Source organism: Sphaerodactylus townsendi, linkage group LG02 (genome assembly GCF_021028975.2).
Source record: "Sphaerodactylus townsendi isolate TG3544 linkage group LG02, MPM_Stown_v2.3, whole genome shotgun sequence".
Classification (NCBI taxonomy): Eukaryota; Metazoa; Chordata; class Lepidosauria; order Squamata; family Sphaerodactylidae; genus Sphaerodactylus; species Sphaerodactylus townsendi.
In genome coordinates, this window is record NC_059426.1 from 98969258 (window position 1) to 98975880 (window position 6623).

The following is a 6623-nucleotide window of genomic DNA, read 5'->3' on the forward strand; positions in this document are numbered from 1 at the left end:
CCGGTGCGGAGGCGACAGGGAGGCCGTGCGGAAACGGCCATAGTTTTCCTTCTCCATAATTTAGTTAAATGATTCAAGATCTTGTACTAAAAATATATGTAGCCCTTGGCCTTCATTTCTCCATGTATTATCCTGCCTTACTGAAGCCTGACTGGACTGGTTGGATGCAATTGAGGGTTAAGTGTACATCTGCATCCAGGACCACCAGTTGTGTGTGATTAGTTGCCTGCAACCACATTATCTTGTTCTTTAAATATCACCATCTGCGTGTTTGGTACTTTATCAAGAACAAAAAGATCACTGCCCCAACCAGTTTACAGTCTTAAGTTCTCCATAAGGGAGAACACAAAATGAGATGGAGATAAGGAAGGCAGGTATGACCTGTATGTTGACTGAAACCACTGACCTTCAAGATCACTGGAGTGCCATGGTTGAAGAGGGATTTAAACCTGGGCCTCCCACATTCTAATCACTCAAGAGCAGAGGCATAGCTAGGAAAAATGGAGCCCAGTGCAAAATCTGAGTTTTGCGCATGCCCCCCCCTCATGGGCGGCTGTTGTGATGCTGGATCCACCCCCAAACAGCATCACTTCCAATGGTGTTTAAACTAGGGAGCCCAGATTCTCCTTTTAAATCCACATTAAAAGGAGAATCTGGGATCCCCACCCTGAAACAGCATCACTTTCAATGTTTAACTGGGAACCTCAGATTCTCCCTTTAAATCCATGCCGAAGGGGGTGGATTTAAAAGGAGAATCTGGGGAAATTTGAGGGAGTGCCTGCTGTCAGGGGTGCAGTTGTTAAGCTAGCAGCACCAAATTTTCAGGGTGTATTTAGAAGACTCTCCTGATGATACCACCCAGGTTTGGTGAAGTTTGGTTCAGGGAGTCCAAAGTTATAGACCCTCAAAGGTGTAGCTCCCATCTTCTATTAGCTCCCATTGGAAACAATTGGGGATAGGACACCCCCTTTGGGAGTCCATAACTTTGGACCCCCTAAACCAAACCTCACCTAACTTGGATGGTATAATCATGAGAGTCTCCCAAAAACTCCCTGAAATTTTGGTGCTGCTAGCCTAAAACTGTGCCCCCTGCAGGCCAAAAACTGAAAAAAACATTAAAAATACAACCCCCCCACACAAACGAACCTGAATTTATTGCGCCTCCCCCAGGCGCACGCCCGGTGCAATGCACACACCCTGGCCCCCTGGTATCTATGCCTCTGCTCAGGAGTCTAACCTAACAAGGATCCTAGCTGTTACACTGTGCTTTCACTCCAGTTCATTTTGTGAACTCTGTACCCTCTGTACATTTTTGCCCCAGGCAAAGGGCATTGGTGGAATTTGGGATGACCTTACCCCCAGACACATCTTTATTAGGCTGGCCCAGAGGAAGCCAGAGAGGAAGAGCTAAGTTGTGAGCTTGCAGTAGTAGTGAGGGTAAAAGGTTGAAAAAGATGTTTCAAGTGCAGCTTAACTCTTCTCCTCTCCTTATCTGAGGCTCTGCCCAGGTTTGCTAAAGAAAAGTGATGCACTACCCTGGACTGACCAGTGGTGTAGCACCAATGGAGAAGGTGGGGCGGGATGCCTCGGGGATGCACTGTGACAGGGGCATGGCAGGGGCATGGTGGTGGGGGATTCCAGGGCAGGGCGGGGGTGGGCACTGCTGCAGCAAAGGCACAGGGTGTGCGCATGCCCCAGGCACAGTTTCTTCTCGCTCCATCCGAGACTCTGACCACCCCCAGGGAGCTCAGTCTAACAAGTATTTCATAGGGTACAGATGATAAACTGTGTTTCTAAGCAGTTGGCAATTCTTAATGAAATTACTTAGTATGTTTTTAATGAAATAATTGATTTGTGAACTTCTAAAGAAGCACAAACCAGGTGTCAATGTTACACCTGTTGTGTTAAAAAAATCAGAGAAATAAAAATGCCCCAATCTGGCTAGTGGGTAAACACATTATATCTTTAAGTGGCTAAAAGATCGATCATGCAAATGGACATCTAGCATGGTACCCCTTCCCAATCCATCCTCTTGGTTTGCTACTTTAAAAAAAGATCTGAAATCTTTCAAGCAGGAGGAGCATGGCTCGATTTTGTTTCTCTTCCTTTTCTTGATTAATAGCTGATCAGTTAGATTTAATAGGTTTAATAGTTGATCAGTTAGATTTAATAGATTTAATATCTGTTTTAATAGAGCTACATATATGCAGCTTGGGTATCTTTACATAAACTCTGCTGGATCAGAGTCCAGGGCTGTAATAATTTTTCCCTATACATAATTGCAATTTTATACAGGGCACAATCTACTTGAAAGTTCTACATAGATACCATTGCAAATAAGGGTATGACTATATTTTTCAGAAAGAAAACATTCAAGTGGATGGTGTTTTTGACATTTGTTCATAAAGTCTTTATTTTAAGTTTCAGTGGGCAAAGTTAGTAGAAATGTGTCAGGCACCCCATCCAAAAGCATACAGGGGTGGGGGTTGGTAGAGTGGCAGCTGGGGATAGCAAGGGGAAGGTGGGGGGGGGAAACCTGGTCATTTGAAAAATGTCATAGGAAACACTGACTTATGCCACCCCTTTTTGGTGGAACCAGCTGGCTGCTGGTGAAGGGGTTGTTGGCTAAAAGTCTTTTGGGAGCTGACTAAAGTTGGCTCTGCCCATGGGAACCCCCCATCCTATACCAGTGAAGGCTGTTGTGTGAAGGCCCACTAGTGCATGGCTGAACTTTCAGGTTTGGCTGCCACAGTGGCTGGCATCCAAGGTAAGTCCCTCTGTGCCAGCACCCGTGCCACTTTGCACAGCATTGATCGCATGGGCACCAGTGTAATCCTTCTGCCACTTCCATGTGGCATCAGTCCCCCCAACTGCAATGATTGTTTGGCCCAAAAAGCAAATTTCACCACTAAAAAGACTCCAGTGTTGCAACAGCTTCTGGTGGAAGCAAGTTACCTTGTGAAGTAAAAGATCACATCTGATATTATAGATGTTATATGCAAAAGCAGTAACAAGGGAGAAAGATGAAAATCATATAAAGAATAAATATATTATGACAAAGTATCAGTATTTAATAGAAAAATATTGCAACATATCAACACACATGCAACTGAAACTGAACTTCACCAGGACATGTGCAAAAGTGCTTCCCCCTTCCCCACACCAGTGAGGTAGACAAAACATATGTCCCACCACACAATTACTCCACACTGTGCCATGGACTGAAACACATCTTACCATGACATGCCTCTGAAGATGTCAGCCTTAGGCGCAGGCAAAACATTAGGACCAAAAACTACGAGACCACAACCACACAGCCTGGAAAACCCACAACAGCCATTTAATTTCAACCATGAAAGCTTATGACAGTACAGTGTCAACATATAACCTACCTATAGAAATGCCTTGTATGCCCATGTGCATACATCTTGAGCAAAGATTTATTTTGAGCAATTCCTTCATCTGGTGTGACATTTTGGATCTATTTGGCATTTACTGTATTGAATTGCAATTTAGAGATTTCAGGGATTTCTCATTAATATCAGTATCAATATCAATCATTTAATGATGGTATGCAGATAAGAACCCTTCATAATGGTCAGTATGGTCATTTGGAAACCTGCTGTCTATGAATGTGAATGTGTGCAACATATTCTTTATTAAACATTGTCACAAACAGGTTATTGGTTATACCTTACATACATTTTGCTTTAGTACAAGCTTTTCGGTCTAATTCTGTTCTGACTGATGTAATGTGTTTCAAGCAGATGGCCTTCAGATCCCTGCAAACCAAGCTTTTAATTTTTTTTTAAACCTAAAGATGCATCAGGTAGAACCTGGGATTTTTTTTTTACGCACACACAAAATATATTCTGAGCTTTGTTCCCTTCAGAAAAGCATGACTTTTGGCCAATGACCCCTACAGTAGCAGCTGACTTGTACCATCAAAAAACGGTGACTTAAGTCAGTGTTTCCTATAGCTTTTTAGGTTGTTTCAACATTTTGATTCACTCACTTGCAGGTGTTGAGTCTCTAGACGAGGCTGATGCAAGAGCACCCTCTGTATTTTGTGTTTCTCTGATAAATTTTTCCACGCTCTCTACCTTAATGATCATATACACTAGGTGCCCATTTACAGTGTGAGATGACGAAACATAAGCATGGCAAGTGATAAACAAATGTTTATTTCTGGTGCAAGGGTTCCTTTGGGTTGCATCAAGACACCGGGTTGTTTTAATAATAGCTGAAACATTCTGGACTAGTAACTGTCTGTAGGAATTGGAAAGCCAGACTACAACTGCTCATGCCACCTATTTTGAAAGTACATGCATAGACCAAGTTATTGTAGACTAGATTTTTTTTGCAAAAATGTAGTTCTGAAGTTCTGTGTAAAGTCCACAAATGCAGCTTGCATGCACATATCACAAATATGGGTAATTTTTTTAAATACACACACACACACAAAATTAGAGAGAGATAAAGAGAGATTTAACCAGCATTCATGTTATACATATTTCCTGAGAACAAAGTGTGCCATATATCTTTGTAAGATAATTTGCATTCATTGCAACCACAGCGAACCAAATCCTTGCAGAGGATTTCTTCCATCTAAAGCAAATGGCTGTTTTTCAGCAACATTTAGATACCACTGAACTTCTTATTTGAACAAAGGGCTTCAAGAAAGCATTTTTTCTTTGAAAAGTTTGTGTGCTTTCCAAGTCTGGAAAAAATGATTTAAGAGAAGGCTGATGTATTGAAGTCAGTTTCTCAGTGGATGTAGCTAGAAACAAGTCTGTGGCTTTGGATTCAAACTAACTTTGTATATGTTTACAGTAGTTTACAAGTTGGCAAATTACAAGGATTTGTTTTTCTTTTCTTTTGCTTTAATGATCAATCAGAGTGTTTCTAGGTCTAGATCAAACTGTGACAGGAGAAAACACCACAACGTAGTTTAACATTCCAATTGGTGAATGAATTAGATACTTCTAAAGCCTGGAGCCAGCCAAGGCAATCACATAAAACTTAACAATAGCAATGGAAAGGTTTTAATAAATCCATGTTTTATAACACAGAAATAAAGTGTGTACTTTAAAGCCCTCCCCATTATGGCAATGATGCCCCATCCAGCTTTTGTAGAAGTAGGCTTTTCCATTCACTTCAACGAGGGCATCAACATCAATGGTTACATGGGAAAAACTTAGTCTGCATTGAAATATCCAGGAATATCTATATAGATGGAGAGATCTGTGTGTACACACCTGCATTATTGGACTATCCATATACGGAAAGGGAATTATTACAAACTTGGTTGTCATCATATAAAATATTAACATATGAGAGACAAACAGTAAGAAAAACTGTGCGGTTAGACCATTGTAATTAGGACATTCATGGTCTGAACTGATGAAAAGTGATTCCTTGTAAACATAATATTATATCTATAATCAAATAATTTGTTCATCTCAAGGCTCATGCAAAAATATAACTTTGATATGATTGCTGTGCTTTGCTATATCATTCTGCATATCTCAGAAAGTGAAAACACAAGGTTTAGATTTACTTTGGTTAATATCAATAAGAAAGATTTCTACACCTGAAAATTTACAAAAGCAAAATTAGGATAATTTGATCCCCCATGTACAAGTGAGTCCTGCCCACTTGTTGAGTTTAGTGCTTCAGTTCTTCCACATTTTTGAAGTATTCATAATAAAGAATTATAGATCCATTCTTCACAGATGAAATAAAACATCATGAGGACACAAAAAAGGCACTCCACACAGCCTTTTCCCCAAATCATGCTTAGGATGCCTTATTTCTGCTCAAGATGTATTTTTTTAAAAAAAATGCTTCCAAGTGCACCATTTCCCCCTAAATTGCCTGCAAGATATCTCCTGCCTGGCTCCATGGAATGCAGAGCTCAGGAGATGTCTTATGGTTTCCACCCAACTGTTTTGCTCTCTGGTCAGTTTTACCTTCAGCTTGCACACAACATTCTGTCTGCCACCATTTGGTGAAGGTTGCCCCAGAACATTTGCTCTGCAGCCTCCGATCCTGGGTGACTTTTCAGCTGAAAAAGTCCACCATTGTACTCAGCTGGTCCTGTTGTTTTCAGCAATATATGGATGTTGTTGCTGTTCTTGTTCTTCTGGAGCTATCTATGTAACTATGCAGACACACATTAGCAGCCCGAAAGACGGGACGAGCACCAATTGAAAAGCATTGGCTGACCTGAACTCTGCAGACCAACTGTACTGGGGGGGGGGGGGGGGGGGGGAGTCAATCCACGGAGGCCAGGTCAACTCAATGCTTTTGAATGGGCAGAAGATCAGTCTTCTGAGCGGCTAAGATTCTCCTTTGTGTGTCTGCGTAGCTACAAAGATAACTATTCAAAAATTTAAAAAATAACAAAAGAAGAAGAGTTTGGATTCATACCCCACCTTTGTCTCCTGTAAGGAGACTCAAGGTGGCTTCCAAGCTCCTTTCCCTTCCACTCCCCACAACAGACACCATGTGAGTTGGTGGGGCTGAGAGAGTTCAGAGAGAACTGTGACTAGCCTAAGGTCATCCAGCAGGAATGTAGAGTGCAGAAACACATCTGGTTCACCAGATAAGTCTCTGCCACT